Source organism: Ambystoma mexicanum, chromosome 3q (assembly GCF_040938575.1).
Source record: "Ambystoma mexicanum isolate Mex_15411 chromosome 3q, UKY_AmexF1_1, whole genome shotgun sequence".
Taxonomy (NCBI): Eukaryota; Metazoa; Chordata; class Amphibia; order Caudata; family Ambystomatidae; genus Ambystoma; species Ambystoma mexicanum.
This window is the reverse complement of record NC_090926.1, coordinates 473,146,023-473,168,401: the sequence shown is the minus strand read 5'-3', so window position 1 is coordinate 473,168,401 and position 22,379 is coordinate 473,146,023.

Here is a 22,379-nt window from a genome sequence, read left to right as displayed (position 1 = left end):
AGTATACAGATTGGTAAAGACACTCCTCATGTTATAGGGATCTTCATCAGACGTGCATACATAGGACATGGTAGGTGCAGATATACTGACTGTTACAGCCACTACTCATGTTACAGGAAGCTACATCAGGCGTGCATACATAGGACATGGTAGGTGCAAATATACCTGGTAGAGCCACTCCTCATGTTACGGGCAGCTACATCGCTACATCCGGCATGCATACATAGGACATGGTAGATGCAGATATACAGACTGGTAGAGCCACTCCTCATGTTACGGGAAGCTACATCAGGCGTGCATACATAGGACATGGTAGGTGCAAATATACCTGGTAGAGCCACTCCTCATGTTACGGGCAGCTACATCGCTACATCAGGCATGCATACATAGGACATGGTAGATGCAGATATACAGACTGGTAGAGCCACTCCTCATGTTACGGGAAGCTACATCAGGCGTGCATACATAGGACATGGTAGGTGCACATATACAGACTGGTAAAGCCACTCCTCATGTTACGGGAAGCTACATCGCTACATCAGGCATGCATACATAGGACATGGTAGGTGCAGATATACAGTCTGGTAACGCCATTCCTCATGTTAGGTGCAGATATACAGACTGGTAAAGCCACTCCTCATGGTACGGGCTGCATGCGGCGTGCATACATATGACATGGTGAAGTGGAGTATGCAGCTTGGTAAAGGTGGCTTGTGCCTGTGCAAGGAATTGTAGCAGCTATAGTGTCCTTGTAGGATCTGAGGAATGTCATTTGCGAGTGGCTAGGTTATGGCAGCATTGTAGCCAAGTAACATGTTCAAATTCAAAGGAACTGTTGTATCAGGTGGAGAGAAGGAGCAAAGCAGTTTGATACGGATCAGGGGTGACCCCTAGAGGCGTAGGAAGCGATACTGAGGAAGAGAAAGATGCGATCCAAGGTTTGTGGCCAGAGCACCCGATACAAGGCAGAGAGTCTACTTGCACTGGGAATCGAAAGGGGAGTACAGTAGAGGCTGAGATGAAAAGGTAGGGTATGCAATCCGTATTGCATAGCCTGCTATAATCGGGTGGATTACACAGTCGAGACAGTGCAGACTGCCAGCATGGAGACCTAACTACAGAGAGGTTCATCAAACGAGCGTGCGTTCACAAGATCACGGGATAAGAGTGGGGAAGGTGATCAAGTGAGTAGAACACTGAAGGCTGGTGTACATGGTTGTTAATAGGCTTACAGGCAACAGACTGGGAACGTTCTGAAGTTTTCATCCACGGCAGGTGGTAGGGGAGAGCCACCAGAGCCCTCCAGGACCCCGACAGGCCCAGACAGGAATCGTAGTGTCCTTAATGTATGGTCCTTAGGTAGAGGCCGGCATTTGCCTTCCGGTGACATTCACAGCTGGATTTGAATGTAGTTTGGTCCAATAGAATCTGCCTCTAGGCACAATGAGGCAGGACAGGGTCAGGCGGTGGCGGCCATGATAGATTAGGCCTCGCCGGGCACAGATGTACCCCTCCACACGGCCATGGTGCTGCGGGCTGATGGAAAGAGCCTTGCATCGCAGACGTTCATTGAAAGGGCCCAGACAGGAATGTCTCACAATAAGGATACACCCTGTCTATCTGAGCTACCAGCTAATTTAGCATTAAACTGCTTTTTAGTTGTTACCGACATAATTATTAGAGCCCTTGGTTCTTGAAATAGTTACAAGGGACCTTGGTCAAATACCAACCAGTTGCCTGTTGTATCATTGACCTTGTACACCTGTTTTCATAAGTATTAAAGGTCTTTTATTAGCGGCACATGAACGGTCATAATTAAACTTGTAATTACCACATTTCAGAAACATTTCTTCATTTTCCTATTAGAGGTGACATTTAGAATTGCTGGACTGGATTTAGTCTCAGTATATGAGTACTAGGTCAGCTGCTACTTTTCTTTCCTTCGATAGGCGGCTCACTACCGCATCTAGGGTTGGCTCTTGGGTCACCTGATAGGAATAGATTAGTTATGTTACAGGGACATGGAGCAACTAGGTTTTTACAATATGTTGAGAACATTTTTTGTCCTCTCTCCTTGTGTTATGATCACATATTCTGTGGTTTTGAGGGATATGACTTGCCCAATAGGCCCTTCTGTGTTTATGTAATCTAAGCTATTGACAGTGTTTCTATAATCTAGTAGTAAAGTGCTTTTATGTAGTATGTACAGCACAAAATATAAATCTACATATATTTCTAAACGTGCACATTTTCATATTGAAAAGAGTTTCAGAAGAAATATGCTGAAGACTCTGTGCATATCAGCAGGTGTATAACATCTGCCTAGACACAGATGTGTTGATCACAGTGAACGGAATTAACCCACTAGCTCCATTTATATACATGTATTTATAAAGTGTGAACCTAGCTCAAGTGACAGATCACTGCACAGTGGAAGGTGACAAGGAAATTTGAAAGGAGATTGTGGGTGTTGGCAAAGAGGGGAGGTGTTGTTTGAAGAGATGGCTTCCGGTGCCTTCCTGACGTGTTGACGCAGCTTGTCCATATTCTGTGTGCGAGGTCGGCCTGTTCTTTTCTTTTCTGCATTTTTTCATTTCTAACCTGGCAATGTCATGGCTTTGTGTAATCTGTTGCTCTACCTATAGCTTAGGTTTCTGTGCCACTTAGCAGGTGCAGCAGATGGGCATAGCGTTGGCACATGTGAGCTGTGTTGAAGGTGACGCAGGCTGTCTCGGTCGGAGGTGACTCGCAGAATAGCAAGTGTTGATACCAAGCCAGCTGACTTTGCTTGCTGATTTGTGTCTTGAGTGAGAGGCCACTGTCGATGATAAATCTGAGATGGTGTGTGTGGGAGTCAATTTGAGGTGTTCCTTTATTGTGTTTGATTGCTGCTATGGGGTGTGCACTAGCGGTGTACTGAAATACGGCTTCAAGTAACTATTCAGCCAAACTCCGACTGAAATACTTTATCAATTTTCACCTGAAGCTAAATAGTTTCCCCCACAAAATACATTAAGTACTGCTTTGACTGTGCCTAGAACTAGCCAGGCCTGTCACGAATTCAGACTGTGCCGAGGTTTGAAAAGGCAAGGTCTCAGCCTTTCATGTGCTGGACAGACAGACATTAATCTGGTGGTTTGCTAAGGAGGGGTGAGTTGATACAAAACTCCCAATATTTTGAATGTGCAATAAGCTGTCTCTACTGTCCCCTGTATTTTGCAGTTGAAAACCATTCAACTGGTCTGGAACAATAGTAGGCAAAGTCGCTATTGGAAAATGGTATTTTCTTCAGGGGCTTATTGATTTGCTGATTACCTGTGTAAATAATCTGGAAGTTACAGGTTACAATCGCACTTGGGGTTCCAAACCCAGAGTAAAATAGTTCAGGAGTTAGTGTGCCTGCAGCAAAGAACTGTATTCAGGCCAAGGCCATAAAGCTTGTAAGATGGTCAGTGGGAAGTGTGCTTTTGACAGAGATGTGTTTGTAATATCAAAACATAACTCACAATACCTGCCCTCCACATTGCTCATGTTGCCAAAATGAGTTCATTTGAATTGGATACAAGTGACAGATGTTACTAATGAATGTGGATATCCAATAGATTGGGAGTTTTACAAAAAGATAGTTTAACCAAAATGCTCCAGTCCCAGTCTGTGGGAGCAGAAATATTCCACTCAACATTCGAGAGTTAAAAAAGAGGGGTGCTCGTGAAAAAAGATGAGAAGATACAAGTTTATAATTTAGAAACATTGGTTCAAATGGATGTACAAGTGAAACAAATAGGAAAATACCACAAAAATACACCACCTGAAAAGAAAAAGAAAATACTATTAATGAAAGACATTTTCAAAAGTCTCCTCTCCTCTCAGTACAACAGGTAGAAAGCATGGCTTAGCATCCCACGGTTTGTATTCAGTAGCACTTCAGCAGTCATGAGGGTGTTAGCTGATGTAATCACTCCTTCTGTGTTTCAGTCCCTTGCTGGAGCCAGACCGCTAAGGATGGGAAGGTCCAAAAGCAACATTTGAATGTATGCATACTATACTTTTGGACTAGTGTTAGTTATTTGGACCATTTCCATCAAGCGACACCTATGAATGCACAAAAATATGAACTATGCTGTTATTGACCTGATTATTGTCTGATAATGTATTAATTTAATGGTTTACACAAACCTCTTCCATGCACAACAGATAAAAGAAATGCAATAAAGAATGGATATTCATATTTGTACATTTCATGTTTTAATTTACAGAGCGTTTTTCTTGTTTACATAACTTTATTTAATAAAAAAGGCAACTATTTGGCTCTGTATTCGGCTCCGTCCAAATACGTGTCCAACTATTCAGGGTTCGGACGAATACTTAAATTTACTATTTGGTACAGCCATATGTGGACTTGTGTGTGCGATGCAAGGTTTCTGAGGAGGAGGAAGTATTTTGTTTTAATGGCATTCATGTATAGATACGCTGTTGAAATCCACGATTTAAAGAGGTAGACGCAGTATTTTGCTGGTGTATATTATTTACAATGCTTTTCGCGTGGCATAGATCTCTGTCATCTCCATATTGCTTGATTATGGTATTGACGGTGGTCAGGAGTTTGGGGGTTCCATATGGAGATTAAAGATAACTGTTGGTAGTACCGAGCTCTGTGGTATGCACTATGTGATCAGAAGCCTTTGGGTATGTTGGTATCCATCTGAATGAGATAATGTGTTTTGAAGATGAAAGAAGTGAACTAACACAATACTGATGTATTAAAATGCATGTTCAGGTTAAGGGCTTTGAGAAGGACTTTTGAACCACTTTGTTGATGAGACGTAGATGTCGGAACATTATGTAAAGTCTCTACAAGTTATTGTCCATTCCACAAAGCAGTATATGGCATCTACCTGTAGAGAGTATTTTGTAGATATGTAGGCCTTGAGGATATTGGTGGGATATTGAGGGCAAAATATTGTCAGCACTCTCTGCTGGCGTATATAGTCCGGCCGACTTGAAACCCCTTCTTCCACAAACACATGTACTAATGTTCAGTCCTTCCTGTGTTTTGGGGTGAACACATCTCTTTGCACTGTGTCTTTGAAACCTATAGGCCCATCCTTTTTGTTGTGTGCTTCTGGTCTTTGGGACAGGGCTATAGCTCATGAACCACACTCTACCTTAATTAACTAATTTCAGTTCATTCAAAAGTAACCCTCCCCATCGTCTATTGACAATTATGGAACATGTGTACGGTTACAGAGTCCACCTACCTAAATGACCCAACTGTTTTTCAAGTATTTTCTTTATTATCACCAGGTCCTATGTTTGCCCATTATGCAAACCCACCAGGAGAAGTGCTTTTGTATTCATTGGAGTCTTCACGAAAGGGTAAACTCAACCGTGTAGAGGGGGGAGAGAGAAAAGCCAGGCCCCTGATGTTATCAACATTGTTACAGTACTGCAAAGCATAATAGGGACAATTTGCATTTATAGTGCTATTGTTTTCCTCACCACTTTGCCACTAGCCTTGTCAACACCGACCAAACAAGAATAAGGCGGTCTCCTAGCCCAGACTTTATTCCAAGCAGGAATGCAACACGTTTTGCTCTTCTCGCTCACTAGAAACACACAGAAAGCTTTGAAGGGCGAACTGGTCTTCAGGCGAACGGATGCATGCATTGTTAAATATGCTCTAGACCTACGAGAGAGGCAGATGTTTTACTATTTGCCAGAACATATCAAAACATTGATTTATTCCAAGATATCTCATGTACACCTTTTCATTGGTGCAAACAATGAATCAAATGCAATTGGCAGCATTTATGTTGCTTACAAAGAAAGGAATGACACAAAACTAGTTTGTGGCAGTCTGTATCACAAAGTGCGATATTACAGAAACTCTGCTTGAAGGAGTCAATGCAAGACTGGCCCAATGCAGCCCCCACCGCACACAGTATGACATATTAAGTTCTAGGTACTATTGGGGGGGCGGGGAGATCACATTCTCAAAAATTAGTGAAAATTAAAAAAAAAGGCACAGAGGATGCACTTGTTTTCATTTGCGCTCATTGCTGAAATCCACAGGTCAGCTTATTCTCAAAAGTGACCTGTGCATTTGAGGAGGGGCTGGACAGTAGCTCAAAGATGTTCTATGCAGCCCCTTTGCATTGATTAGTGTTGGTTGCGTGCCCCCGACATTAATGTATGAATGGCTGCCATCAATGCGAGGTTGCTGGGAACGCATTTCACTGACACGGCCACTTGAAGGGCCTAACTCTGTGAAACTCCCCACAAAAAAACACTGCCATCCATGTTTAGGTGATGACAATGCAGATGTGTCAGCCATGGCTTGACGAACAGCTGTCCTACTTTACGAAAAAAGCATAACAGGGTCAGAAATGAAAGTGTCATGATTTGCTCATCCCCCTGCACCAGCTGTCAAAAGGCAGAGGGGAAATACCATTCCTTTGTGCACATTTAAAAGCACATCCCACTTGTGAATTGTGGATGCACCTTTATATGTGCAGAAATGCCCCGTATTTGCATAAATGCACAAAGGGGTGTAAAAGTGCATCCGAATGAGCGCATCTATGATGTACATATTCAGATGCACTTTGTGGATTAGCGTGCACATTTTTTGGCATAATTGAGGAAATGATACAGCAAAAACATTTTGAGAATCTTTCCCAATATCTTTGTGTGCAGAGGGCACTTATCATTGATTGCTCAGTCATAGGCCAAACGCCCTTTGGTGGGTCGATGGCATGGAGCATGCTTTAAGCAGTGATGAGAGCGAATTAACGCTCGCTTTGGGTGTGTTGGATCGTGCGTGCTCAAGTGGCATGCAGGTGGTGAGCAGGTTCAAATGAGGTAGATCTGTGCTGTTCAAAAGCAGCTAGTCTGTGAAGCAGGTTGGGGGGCTCACCTGTTTGAGTGATGCTCCAGCAGTTTGTGTCAGCGGGCAGCGATTGTCGAATTGGTGGGCCTGCTGCTTCAATGTACAGTTTGGAGACGCAGCCGGTTGCGGGGAGTCCGGCCAAGTCATGGCATAACCCTTGGTTCGAGACAGCAAGTGAATCATCAGCAGTTCGAGTCAGGATCCTGCGGTGAGTGGTTGATTCAATCCTACCAGGTGTTGGGCTCAGCAAGGGCACGATTAATCATCGAGTTGGCTTGAGAGGCAAGCACTGTCATTTCAAGGTTCAGAGGAGTGCTTGAAAGTGCCAGAAAGGAACACTGGCAGTATCCCTTGGTGTCAATGTCATCAAACCCAGCATCAATGGCGTCAAGCTTGGCTTCAGCAGCATTCTAGCTCATTTCAATGTGACAGAACTGGGAGCCTTAGCTAATCAGGCCTTCCAGGTGCAGAGAGACCCGCTTTTGGGGCTTCAGGACAGGATTGGTCCTTTCAGGGACTGCTCTTCCAGTTTTGGGATATTGTGGTGCAGAGTGGCAGGGCCTGGTCCACAGAAAAAGTCATCCCGATGTGCCCTGGGAGTGGTTATGAAGCAGAGCTCCTTTCTGCCATGGAATGCTCCTTCTTCACCTCAGTGGTTGAGGGCTTTGGGAAGTGCAACTTTCTCAAATGTGGCCCAATGACTTTGTCTCAGATATTTAATCCAGGGGAGTGGTGTGAGACCCCTTCATTTAAAGGTACACATCCAAAGGTGATTGTGTAAAAACAAAAATAAGATATTGAGGCTGAGTACCCCAAAAGGAAATACACCAAACGCGGGTTACAAAGGAAAATACAAAGATCTTTATTTTATACTGAACAGTTTCAAAGGACAACACAACAGATAGCTATCGGCCCTGAGTACAACACAGCGAACTCCAGCTTGGTTCGGTGTGCTCAGTGAGAGGGGCTGTACATTATAATAGTTGCACTTTTTATACTCTCGAAATCATGATGTTCAGCCCACCTACAAGTCAATACAAGTTAATACATCACGGATCTAGGTTTCGTGCTGAGTTCGTGCATCCATGCATTTAGGGTCTAACATTAATACATTCACTAACAAGTCACAATGGCAACAGTATGTCTTAGGATTTCTCGTAGAGCCTTCTCAAACAGTTTTATACAATGCAGTCAAACAATTGTTCACATTTCGATATTTACACAACATTGTGCTTAACATATGCTCGCGGAGCAGTTTCATTGGCGCAGGTAATCCTCTACACACAGGTCAGCGAAGGACAAGGTCTCAGTTCATGACCCCAACATGTGGCCTGCAGGCAAGTTACATATTAGTTTGTACACAGAGGTCAAGATGGCCATGTTACATTCAGAATGACACTGTCCACCATCTCAGAACACAGGGTGACTTTAGAGAGAGAATCTCAAATAGCAGATAGACCTAAAATGGCAGCTTACACTGATCTAAGTTCAAGACCTTGCAATGCGAATTTCTTCGCAAGCGGCTTGTAAGCAGCTTGGCATAGGCCAATATACATATATTGATATAGTATAGGAGGCACAATATGATTTTCCGTTCGACCAACCCTCCTTTTGGCCTATGCTAAGCTCTAACTACTTCTGTTCACTTTACGAACAACTCCACGTCTCAACGTCCATACACCCTGAATCACTATCGGAAATATCTATTGCCATTAGATCGGTTATCAGGATTTCCTTCAACACATATTCTTTGGAATTCTTATCTGGGGCGTATACCTTGTTTCCTATTGTACCTATCGCCTGTGCTCAACATCCCTCTAGCATAGAACATATACTAGGTAAACACTGTACACAGCAACAAAGAAACAACAGAATTCCCAAAATGATCAGTAAGACCGAAAGCACCTTCAAAGCCTAAGATCGCAATAAGTCCCAGAACCAAGCGCTAAGATCCCAGTTTCCCTCGGGAACATGCACTTCTGAACTAAGGACATGCAGATTTTGTATTGCCTTAAAGATAGTTGGGGAGTAATCTGGCTCGACAACACAGCAAGCGGACCCCGCCAATTAACACACTCCACCACGTTCAGCCAGAATGACATCTAAGCCATCCGGTTCTGAAGTGCTACTAATATTATTGCTTTCTGATCTAATGTCATATTATAGAGTATGTCTGTGGTCCGGTTGATAGTTCTCTCCAGTACTCTCGCTAGTCTTCTGATGTCTTCAGGGTTCGCTATTTGTCCCCAGAATGGCACAAAGGATTTTGCTATGTCTCCCAGAACCTGTGCTGGAGTGTCACCATTCTTGCCCCGCCGTGGACGAGCTTTTGAAACCTCTACAGTACTGGCTATGAATACCCCGGGTAACAGGATCCCTAAATAACAAGTTCCCTGCCAATCCCTGGGTAATCATGGAAATACTACATTACCGCAAACAAAGTAGACAGGTTCGCCTACATACAAAGTTCTGTCTTCCCCAGTCAAATTCGCACCGTTGGCGCAACCATTAAAATCTCCCATTGACTGAGTGCCATTCCTCTGTATGCAGAAAGAAACTGAATGGGGGCTATTGTTAACAGTGTAAGAAGGAGGCATGCATCCTTATTGCCTATAGGAGCCGTCTTGAAAGAAATCAAAGATTGAAAAGTACGAGACAGTCTATCAGAAGGCCTAACAGAAGCAACGTTGAGCTTGCTCCTATTCACGAAGCGCGAGCATTCTAGGGGCGCAAGAACACGTTTCTCAAAACTATTCAAATTAGTACTGTCATAGTTCCCCGAGATGCTATTGTTCCATCGGCCAAAGAATAGTGCTCTAAGAGAGGCATAACACGCAGGTGTCAAAGGTAAAGGATGAATATACTAACCTAGCCCCTTATCCCTGTGTTGCGGTAAATGCGAACAGATTCAACAGTTGGACTTGTTAAAAAGGGCATGTGTAGCATTCATGATGAGTAATAATGTATTATTGTAGTATCTCTGTCTATGCTGAGAGTCTCTAGGAGATAAAGTATGCAGATGCACAAAAGGAGTAGGGACAGTGGGTACATTTTCAGTCAGTAAGAAGGATTCTAGTGGATGTACTTCTTCAAGATACCAAAAGCATAAAACAGTTACTATTATAAAACCAATTGACATTATGAAAAGACAGCAGTATGTTTTCAGGGCCCAAACAGTTTGTCCATTCTTACTGCTGGTCACACGATCATCTATCAGTCCTGTACGAGCGGTAGCGGTTGCAGGCATTGCAGTCTTCAAATGAAAAAAAAACAGTGTTTTTTGCTGGCAACTTCCCGGCCGAGTGACTTCTTAGTCCTTTCACAACCCTAGCCAACAGAAACCCCTTTTTCAAACAATTACTTGGGCAAAAAGCAAGCCCTTGATGATTTTTCCTCCTTCTTCGAATGCACAGCCAAACCGTGCCGTGAGTCTATTCCCATGGATGCAAAGTGTACCTCGTTGTCCCTGGTACTGATTGATCCAAGAACAACGTGTCGTCACTTCCCATTGGAAGCAACATATCAAGAGCAAGTGAAGATGCAAGATCCAGAACAACAGTTTCCGGAAGTTAACTTTTGGAGAGTGTGAAGACAAAATGGCTGTTTCCCCAAGCCTCGCAGGCTCAGAGAGAGAATCCGATGCACTCTCGTTGCTGTTTACTGCTTTGGGATCATTGGTTGCAGTATTGGTGAGGGGTTCTGTTTCTTCTGTATCGTATGGCACCGGGTGCGGAATTGTCTTGTCATGCATCGCATGGATCCAGTTTTTTCTGCCTTCGACCTGCACCGCAGTCTGTGTGACCAGCAGGACCTGGAAAGGGCCCACCACCGAGGTGCAAGGCAAGAGGATCGCTCAAATGCCTTCGTCAACACCCAGTCACCGGGCCGAATGTTAAGACTTGGGCCCTCATATCGTACAGGTAAAGCCTATCGCACCTGGTGATAAATCAAAAACACTTTTTTTAGTCAACTGGCTACAGTAATCTGAAAGAAGTACATTTTTGACATTTTTCAAAGACCGAAATTTCAGAAGGTTCAAGATATTAGCAGGTCTCCCCATTACCACCTCAAATGGAGAGAGCCCGGTCTTAGTTTGAGGGGTTGTACTCATGGCTAGTAACACGATCGGTAAGGCGCCCAGCAATTTTTGTTTAGTGCCGGCACACGTCTTAGCGAGCTTGTTCCTGATGATGCTCTTGTGTCTCTCTACTAATCCGGCACTCTGAGCATGTCTGGCAGAATGGAACCGTTTGTCGATTTGTAATGCCTCACATATCTGCAGAATTACAGCAGCGACAAAATGTGGACCATTGTCTGACCAGATGACTATAGGTAGCCCAAACCTAGGGAAGTACTCCTTTAACATAGTTTTTGCAGGAGTCATGGCTGTGGCGTCTTTGACAGGAAAAGCCTCAACCCATTTGCTGAATGCACAAATGACAACTAACACATATTTCAAATTATTGCACCATTCCATTTCGATAAAATCAAAGTGAATGACCTCAAAGGGGACAGAAGGTGGACCAAAACTTCCCCTGGGAGTTGATGTTCCCTTTCCCACATTGTGCTGTAAACAGATCATACAGTCCTGAACATTTCGCTCAGCTATTTTAGAGATTTTGTCATTTGCCCAAACTTTCTCTAACATTTGTGTAGGGCCATGAGTCATAACGACCATGATCATTATGTATGCATCAGGAAGTAGCCATTTCCCTTCAACTATGTCCACCCAACACCCATCATTATCGAGTTTCCCCAAGCCCTCAGCCCATTTCTTGGACTCCTCTAGTGTGGCATCGGCTTGGATGTCTCTTACAGAGCCAACACCCTCATCCATTACATAGGCATTTACAGTCTCCCTTGAAATGTATACATTGGCAGAGAAATCGGTGGCAGTCTGTTTAGCTATCTGATCAGCGAAAGCATTCCCTTTTCTTATATAATCTACAATCTTTTGATGTGCTGCACATTTCACGACAGCTAACTGAGTGGGAAGTGCAAGCGCTGAGAGCAGTTGTACTATTAGGGAGCCATGCTGAATCTTTGTACCGTGTGAAGTTAAGAACCCTCTTTCTGACCAAAGTTTACCAAAGTTGTGAACCACCCCAAAGGCATGCTGACTGTCAGTATATATGTTTACTGTAAACCCTTCGGAAAGTTCATAAACTCGAGTCAATGCTATAATCTCTGCGGTCTGCACAGAGTTATGCGTGATTCTCTTGGTTTCCACGACCGTGCTCAATGTGGTGATTGCATAAGCAGCTGCGGATGTACCATCCGGAAGTTTGAAGCAGGAGCCATTGCAAAACAGCTCCCCTTGTGGATTATTCAAAGGAGTGTCTTTTAGAACAATTCTACCCTTTGTCTCTTGTTCTGTAGTGTACAGACAGTCATGTGACTCTTCGTCACTGCAAGCAGTACCTTGCGGGAAAGGTAAGAGTTCAGCCGGATTAAGAACACAACACCTCTTGATTTGTATGTGGGGAGCAAACAAGATCAATTCATATCTCGCCAACCGTGCGGAAGTGAGGTGTTGCGTTTGAGTTCTGTTCAATAGAACATCTACAGAGTGAGGCGCCATCAGGATTAGAGGATGGCCTAGGACCATTCCCTCACTCTGTTTTACAGACGCAGCAGCAGCAGCGACAGCTCACAAATATCTTGGCAAAGCACATGCTACAGGATCAAGGGCGGAAGAAAAGTAAGCGCATGGCCTATTCTTCCCTCCATGTTCCTGCATTATTACAGCCAAGGCACATCCATCACATTCATGCACAAACAACACAAAGGCCTTTTCAGAGTTTAGTGTGCCCAAAACCGGTGCCGAGCACTATGCAGTCTTGAGCAGATCAGATGCTTGCTGGTGCTCCATGTTCCACGGCAATGGCGAAGAAATGCCCTTCTTCGTCAAAGTCAACATCGGCTTAATCACTAGTGAGAACCCGGGAATCCACTGCCTACAGTAAGAAGCCATACCTATCAAGGCTCTAACTTCCTTCTGTGTATTTGGGACAGACATGCCAGAAATGAGTTTTATCCGTTCAGGTGTCAATCCTCTTCCCTCCTTTGACAGGAGATAGCCTAAATAGGCGACCTCCTGACAACAATATTGAAACTTTTAAGCAAAGCTTTATGACCATGTTTTGCCAAGTGTATAAGTAATAACACAGTGCCTTCCTTACAAGCGCTCTCAGCGTCGGCAGCCAAAAGCAAGTCATCAACATATTGAAGCAGTATACAAGTAGAGGGCAATTCAAGGGTATCAAGGTGTTCTTTCAACGCCCTACTATAGATGCTAGGATTTTCCGTATAACCTCGATGTGCACGGGTAAAGGTGAACGAGCGTCCCCCTAAGGTGAACGCGAAGAAGTATCTACTGTCCTTGTGTATAGGGATACTAAAGAAAGCATTCTCCAGATCCACAACACTGAAGTAAGTAGCTGAAACTGGAATAATGATTAATATTGTCGTTACATCAGGCACAATTGGAAATTGTGGAGCGACTGGCATGATGCCTGCTCCCGGGAAGCCGGTTCAAGCCCTGCGTCCCCGAAAGCGGACATCCAGTCCCCAAGGAAGGACCCAGCAACCCATATAGGGGCCCTTTGGACAGTGTCCTGGCGCCTATGGCGCCAGGCTCATAAAAGACATCAGTCCTGGCGCCATAGGCGCCAGGCTCATTATGGAAGTGCTTGGGTGCACTTACCTGATGCAGACCATGTTGCAGGATCCCGGCCTCCTTGAGGCCTGAAAGGAACTACGTTACCTGTGGGACTAATTTACCATCCGGGCGTGGTCGGGGAAGGATACATACCTGATTGGAGGAAGGATACATACCTGGAACTTCTTCCAAGGCTATTTAAACCCCACCCGAACAGCCACATGAGCTTCGCGTTGTTCTGCATCTAGCAGCTGGACGCTCACTGTGTCTGCTCCTGCATCCTGACTTCTGCCACGCCTGCCAGCATCCTGGATCACCTGCAAAGGAAGAGAACAGAAGAAGGAAAAGTCCTTACCTACTAAATCCGCATCCCGGAGACATCTCGCCGACAATCCTGAAAAGGAAGACTTTTATTTAAAAGCTCATCGCATCGATCGCTGCAGCGCCGCGTTCCACTCACCTTTACAGGGCGCCTCCATGTTCAGCAGCGATCATCCGGATTCGCAGTCACGCCCCAGCGCCTAGGGAGAAAAAGACCAGAACAAAAGGTGAGAGAGAGAAGGGAATAAGGAAAGCTAAATCTCCATGTTAAGACTTACCTGTTGATTCATTCCCTCTTCATTTCGGGTCCGCGCCGCATCCTGGCATTTCCGGACCCCGGCCCCTAAGGGGAAAAAGAGACATCAGCGTTTTTGAGCGAATGAAAAGACATTACCAAAAAAACGCTCATTAAAGACTTACCTGATTTCTACAAGAATTTCACCTCTCATCTCGGGTCGGTGCCTGTTCCCCGCCATTCGTACCCCGGCCCATATGGGGAAAAAGACACTAGCATTAGTACATTAATGCATGGACACAAGGGGAACCTCTTATCAAAAAAAACTTACCTGGAAGCCAAGCAAGTTTGGTTCTCACCAATCCGAAAATCCAGTGAAGTAACTGGATACCAACGCGCCCCTGCATCAGAAGCAGGATGGAGAGCTCGTCCTTCCAAACCCTAAGGTAAGATGCTACGAGGAATCACAGAAGGGTTTCGAGGAGGGTGAGAGGGGAAAGTGGGAGGCTGATTGCATTACCCCGCAGACAGTTAATCCCCTATTTTCGCCTACAGAAGGATACTTCTGCGAGCCAGACAAGCCAGATTTGGGGGCCCGGTCCAGTCCGTCTTCCGAATCCTGCGCATCACCTTAGATGAGGTCACAGCAGCGCGAACCAGGCCAGCGCCTCCGTGGGAGTCAGGTGAGCGTTACAGAACGCGAAGCCTTCCTACAAATTCCCACCCAGGCGCTAAGGAAAGTTCTGAGACTGATCAGCTGGCCCAATTACTGGGGGAATTACGGGCCGAAGTACATGCCGGTCGTCAAGAGACTAATGCCCTCAGGAGGGAATTAATAATATCAAAGAAAAGAACTAATGACCTGGCCAGACAGCTTTTGCAAGGTCAAGCTGGGCAAACTCCTCTACCCGGTTCCGGAGGGAACCCCGCTCCTGTGGTTTCCAGTAACCGAGTGCAAATTAATCTACCTGGAAACATGCCGCTGGCCCCAACCGAAAGCTTTGCTGGGGACCCCAAACGATTTGCCGTATTCATGAATCAGTGTTGTTTGCACTTCCTATGCAGACCTGGGGCCTTCCCTAATGATCAGACCAAGGTAGCTTTTGTATTGTCATATCTCAGCGGCTGCGCTGCCGATTGGTCAGTTCCACTGGTTACTCAAGATGACCCGATTCTCCGTGATTTTCAAAGGTTTCAAGCAAGCATGGAAAGGTTATTTGCTCGACACTCTCAGGGGCAGGCTCTGGATGACAAACTTCTATCCCTGCGACAGGGCAATCAGGACCTCCTATCCTATATTGCAACCTTTAATAGACTAATTGTGGAAACGGGATGGCCAGAGGATAAAAGAGTCATGTTGTTTTATCGAGGCCTAAGCGGAGAACTTAAAGATGTCTTGGCCCAAGTTGTAAATCCGCCCCAAGAATGCACAGAGTATATAGACTTAGTGGTCCAATTGGATCACAGACTTCAAAACAGAAAAGCAGATCGGTCCAAGTTTGAGACCCGGGTTTTGGTCAAGACCCATGCTAATCCCAAGGGAGTTGATGTCTCTGAGCCTATGCAAATTGGAGGGGTTAAAGGACCCTTAACTCAAAAGGAACGTGAAAGGAGGCGGCAGTTAAAATTATGTCTTTATTGTGGGAATTCTGGACACTTTCTACGAGATTGAGCGGCAAAACCACCCCGAAAGGCGGTAGGAGCCGCTGATAAAAACCATGAAGACTCTTTCGGGAAACGACTCCGCCCGACAAGTGTAGGGGTCCGCTTGCCGAGCTTGAAAACTAACTCTCAGACCTCGCATTTCATTGTGCCAATGGTTCTCGTAGATCCAGAACAGCCTAAGCGGTTGCATGCAATAAAGGCATACATCGATAGTGGGGCTATTGGAAACTATGTGGATCGTGAATTGGTCTCTAGTATTTATCTCCCTCTCCCTCCTAAAACCAGCAAAGATGTCATCACCACAGTCAATGGAACTGAAATTGCCTCTGGACCGGTAACACATTCCACTACTGAGGTGACTCTTATTGGTCCCTACGGCCATCAGGAGGGTGTTGTGTTTGATGTAATCAAGGCTCCACAGTTTCAGGTTATTCTTGGAATCCCTTGGTTAGAGACACATAACCCTCGAATTGATTGGCGAGCTAAGAGAATAACCTTCCCGGATTGTACACAAACCTGCTACCCAGAAAACCTGAAGATTAATCTAGCATCTGTAACCTCTGCCTCCATGCAACTACCTCCGGAATACCAAGACTTTCAGGACGTCTTCCAAAAGGAACAGGCCAACACGTTACCTCGTCACAGATCGTACGATTGCCAAATCGATCCGGTGCCCGGTGCACAACCCCCTTGTAGCAGGATTTATGCCCTTACCGAACCTGAGAATCTGCATTTGAGACAATATTTGGATCAATACCTAGCTAATGGTTTTATTCGCCCGTCAAAGTCCCTGGCATCCTCGGCTTTGTTCTTCGTGCCCAAAAAAGAAGGCGACCTTAGAACTTGTATCGATTACCGTGCATTGAACCAGATAACGGTTAAAAACCGTTATCCTCTGCCTCTGATGCCTGAACTCCTTGACCAGGTGAAGGACGCTTGCATATACACCAAGTTAGATCTCTGGGGGGCTTATCATCTGGTACGAGTTAAAGAAGGCGACGAATGGAAAACTGCCTTCCATACTAAATACGTATTATTCGAGTAACAGGTGATGCCTTTCGGATTGTGTAACACGCCGGCTGCCTTCCAATACTTCATGAATGATGTCCTTCGGGAAATCACCGATGTTTGTGTTGTCGTATAGATCGATGACATTCTGGTGTACTCCTCTTCGGAATCTGATCACAGAAAACACGTCAGGGCAGTACTTGAAAAACTGCGCCAACACAAACTATTTGCTAAATTGGAGAAATGTGTTTTCCATACCACAGAAATCGAGTTTCTAGGTTTCATCCTGACACCCAAAGGAGTCTGAATGGACTCAAGAAAAGTGGATGCCATCCTCAAATGGCCATCACCTAGCTCTGTAAAAGGGGTTCAAAGCATGCTCGCCTTTGCCAATTTCTATCGCAGGTTTATCCTGGAATTTTCACACGTGGTACAACCCATTACTGCTCTCTTGAGGAAAAATAAACGTTTTGAATGGTCTGAAGAAGCCGAGCAGGTCTTTCAGGATTTAAAAGCTAAGTTTACCTCTGCACCTATATTGAAACACCTGCGTCCAGATCTCCCTTATGTCGTCGAGACTGACACATCCAGCCTAGCCATGGGAGCTGTCCTGTCCCAAAGAGATCCCGAAACCAACCAACTGCATCCCGTAGAATTTTGGTCCAGAAAATTCTCGGCACCCGAGGTTAATTATGCAATCACGGACAAAGAACTGTTAGCCATTAAGTCCGCTTTTAAAGCCTGGCGGCATTATCAGCTTGGCGCTCGACATACCATCACAGTGATCACTGATCACCGGAATTTACAGTATTTGAAAACCGCCAAGGCTCAGTCATCATGGCAGCTTCGATGGGCTTTGTTTTTCGCTGAATTTGATTTTGTGATTACCTATCGACCTGGCTGCAAGAATGGCAAAGCAGACGCCTTATCCCGAATTGGAATGGGAGAATCTGATACAAACTCAGAACCAGTACCAATAATTCCCGAACGGAGGATTCTAGGCATGACTTCGTTACAGACGCTTGAAGACATTCAAGCCAGAGTGAAACAACTCCTGGACCCTACAACCTTACAGGATTGGATACAAAAGGGATCAGACTTTACCATAGATAATGGTTTACCTTATTTCCAAGGACGCTTATTCCTGCCACATAAGGAATTACACAAACTAGTTATTTCCGGTTATCATGATGCATTAATAGAGGGACACCCCGGTATTGCCAAGACAGACGAAAAGTCGAGCTAAGAGAATAACCTTCCCGGATTGTACACAAACCTGCTACCCAGAAAACCTGAAGATTAATCTAGCATCTGTAACCTCTGCCTCCATGCAACTACCTCCGGAATACCAAGACTTTCAGGACGTCTTCCAAAAGGAACAGGCCAACACGTTACCTCGTCACAGATCGTACGATTGCCAAATCGATCCGGTGCCCGGTGCACAACCCCCTTGTAGCAGGATTTATGCCCTTACCGAACCTGAGAATCTGCATTTGAGACAATATTTGGATCAATACCTAGCTAATGGTTTTATTCGCCCGTCAAAGTCCCTGGCATCCTCGGCTTTGTTCTTCGTGCCCAAAAAAGAAGGCAACCTTAGAACCTGTATCGATTACCGTGCATTGAACCAGATAACGGTTAAAAACCGTTATCCTCTGCCTCTGATGCCTGAACTCCTTGACCAGGTGAAGGACGCTTGCATATACACCAAGTTAGATCTCTGGGGGGCTTATCATCTGGTATGAGTTAAAGAAGGCGACGAATGGAAAACTGCCTTCCATACTAAATACGTATTATTCGAGTAACAGGTGATGCCTTTCGGATTGTGTAACTCGCCGGCTGCCTTCCAATACTTCATGAATGATGTCCTTCGGGAACTCACCGATGTTTGTGTTGTCGTATAGATCGATGACATTCTGGTGTACTCCTCTTCGGAATCTGATCACAGAAAACACATCAGGGCAGTACTTGAAAAACTGCGCCAACACAAACTATTTGCTAAATTGGAGAAATGTGTTGCCCTCTTTTGGTGGCCCTCTTGGCGAAAAGATGTTAAATCTGTTGTGATGTCCTGTGGTGTTTGCGCCCAAAATAAAAGTCAACAGAAAAGACCAGCCGGTCTCCTTCAACATCTAGACATACCGCCAGCACCATGGCACACCCTATCAATGGATTTTATTACGGACCTGCCTCCTTGTTCGGGGTACAATACTATTCTGGTAATTGTGGATTTGTTTTCCAAAATGGCCCACTTTATTCCTTTGAAAGGTTTACCTTCAGCTTCTGTCCTAGCCAAAGAATTCCTCGAAAATATTGTTCGGCTACATGGATTCCCATCTATACTAATCTCTGACCGGGGAAGCCAATTCATTTCCCACTTCTGGCGCAAATGTTGTCAAATGGCGCAGATCGACGTAAGATTATCGACCAGTCACCACCCTCAGACCGATGGTCAGACCGAGAGGACAAATCAAACCCTTGAGCAATACTTACGGTGTATGTTACAGCAATCTGAAAGCAACTGGAAAGATATTCTTTGGATAGCCGAATACGCATATAATATTTCGGTACACTCTGGAACTGGCCACAGTCCTTTTTATACTTTGTTTGGGCATCACCCTCGAACCTCAAACCTTGACTCACCTCAGAACCTCGGAATGCCTGCAGTAGAACATCTGCATTCTACAATTACCCAAGCCTTCAAAAGGCAACTACATATTTACAACAAGCCAAGAGAAAATACAAGGAGAATGCTGATCTACATCGGAGTGAAGCACCTCCGTATCAGATTGGGGATCAAGTGTGGTTTGCTACCAGACATTTACCACTCAAAGGGCCTCGAACTTTTAACCCAAAATATCTGGAACCTTATTCTATTACGGCAATAATTAACCCAGTGGCTGTTAAACTTGATTTACCAGCTAGTATGCAAATTCACCCTGTTTTTCATGTGTCACTTCTGAAACCAGTGGTACCCGGAACCCGACTACTCAAACCTCCAGAACCTATTCTAATAGATGGGGAGCCCGAATTCGAAGTGAAGAACATTTTAGACTCAAAAATGTTTAGGTCAAAACTGTTCTACCTAATTGATTGGAAGGGGTACGGACCTCAGGAGAGGTCGTGGGAACCCAGCGACCATGTGCATGCACCTCGATTAGTCAGGAAATTCCACCGACTCTTCCCAGACAAACCAAAACCCCCAGAGGGAACAACCTTGGGAGGGGCCTTGGGGGGGAGTGCTGTCATGATGCCCGCTCCCGGGGAGCCGGTTCAAACCCTGCGTCCTCGAAAGCGGACATCCAGTCCCCAAGGAAGGACCCAGCAACCCCATATAGGGGCCCTTTGGACAGTGTCCTGGCGCATATGGCGCCAGGCTCATAAAAGACATCAGTCCTGGCGCCATAGGCGCCAGGCTCATTATGGAAGTGCTTGGGTGCACTTACCTGATGCAGACCATGCTGCAGGATCCAGGCCTCCTTGAGGCCTGAAAGGAACTACTTTACCTGTGGGACTAATTTACCATCCGGGCGTGGTCAGGGAAGGATACATACCTGATTGGAGGAAGGATACATACCTGGAACTTCTTCCAAGGCTATTTAAACCCCACCCGAACAGCCACACGTGCTTCGCGTTGTTCTGCATCTAGCAGCTGGACGCTCACCGTGTCTGCTCCTGCATCCTGACTTCTGCCATGCCTGCCAGCATTCTGGATCACCTGCAAAGGAAGAGAAGAAGAGAACAGAAGAAGGAAAAGTCCTTACCTGCTAAAGCCGCATCCCGGAGACATCTCGCCGACCATCCTGAAAAGGAAGACTTTTATTTAAAAGCTCATCGCGTCGATTGCTGCAGCGCCGCATTCCACTCACCTTTACAGGGCGCCTCCATGTTCAGCAGCGATCATCCGGATTCGCAGTCACGCCCCAGCGCCTAGGGAGAAAAAGACCAGAACAAAAGGTGAGAGAGAGAAGGAAATAAGGAAAGCTAAATCTCCATGTTAAGACTTACCTGTTGATTCATTCCCTCTTCCTTTTGGGTCCGCGCCGCATCCTGGCATTTCTGGACCCCGGCCCCTAAGGGGAAAAAGAGACATCAGCGTTAATGAGCGAATTAAAAGACATTACCAAAAAAACGCTCATTAAAGACTTACCTGATTTCTACAAGGGTTTCACCTCTCATCTCGGGTCGGTGCCTGTTCCCCGGCATTCCATACCCCGGCCCCTATGGGGAAAAAGACACTAGCATTAGTACATTAATGCATGGACACAAGGGGAACCTCTTATCAAAAAAAACTTACCTGGAAGCCAAGCAAGTTGGTTCTCACCAATCTGAAAATGCAGTGAAGTAACTGGATACCAACGCGCCCCTGCATCAGAAGCAGGATGGAGAGCTTGTCCTTCCAGACCCTAAGGTGAGACGCTACGAGGAATCACAGGAGGGTTTCGAGGAGGGTGAGAGGGGAAAGTGGGAGGCTGATTGCATTACCCCGCAGACAGTTAATGCCCTATTTTCGCCTACAGAAGGATACTTCTGCGAGCCAGACAAGCCAGATTTGGGGGCCCTGTCCAGTCTGTCTTCCGAACCCTGCGCATTACCTTAGAAGTGGTCAAAGCAGCGCGAACCAGGCCAGCGCCTCCGTGGGAGTCAGGTGAGCGTTACAGCGACAACCTTATTGATGGCACATAGATCAATTATGAAACGAAAAGGAATTGCATTATCGCCTTTTTTTACACGGGCAAAATCGGACTATTGCAAAAACTACCTCCAATTTCCTCAATCACCCCTCGATGCACAAAATTGGAGACAATGCATTTCAAAGCTTGCTCACCCTCCACTGAAATCTTATATCGTGGAATACGTGGCAGCTTTACTCCATGTTTCAGAACTATTTTAACAGGCTCGAGCTGCAAAACGCCGACATCATTGTCGCCAACTGCCCATAAACACTCTGGTACATCACTGAATTCTGGCGGCAAAGGTCTAGCCAAGAATTGGGAAACGGAAAGTTGCTGTGGTGAAATCGTCAAACACACTCCGTCAGAAGAACAATGAATTACCGCATTTAATTCCTTCAACAGATTCAACCCCAGCAAATTCTCTCCACAATTCGAAGTCAAAAGCAATGGACAGTGGTCCGTGAAGGGACCCAAAGAAATAGGTACCGGCAAAGAAATTGGACAAACAACTGGTGTGCCAGAAAACCCTACAGAAACATTGGTTTTCCCTGACAGTGGAATGTTTGGAACCCGAGAATGATCAATGGAACACCTCTGTGCTCCTGTATCTATCAAGAATAGATGTTTCCTATTTCCCACTATAATTTTAACGCAGGAACCTTTCTGATTAACAGGAATAGGCGTCGGTTCCAAACCCTGCTTCGCGCAATCCTAGCAAAACAGAATATCGTCAAAAGGAAGTTCTTCAGAGAGGTAAGCAGCAGAAGGATTGTAGAATATGTTTCTAGTATCCACACTTGGTGCCTGATTATCCTGCGAAAAAGGTTGCTGTGGATCCTGTGCAAACTGACCCCTAAAAGGGCCCCCTACACTCGGGCGACCTCTGGATCGTCTACCCATATTTCCAAATGCGTTATTTGACCTTTG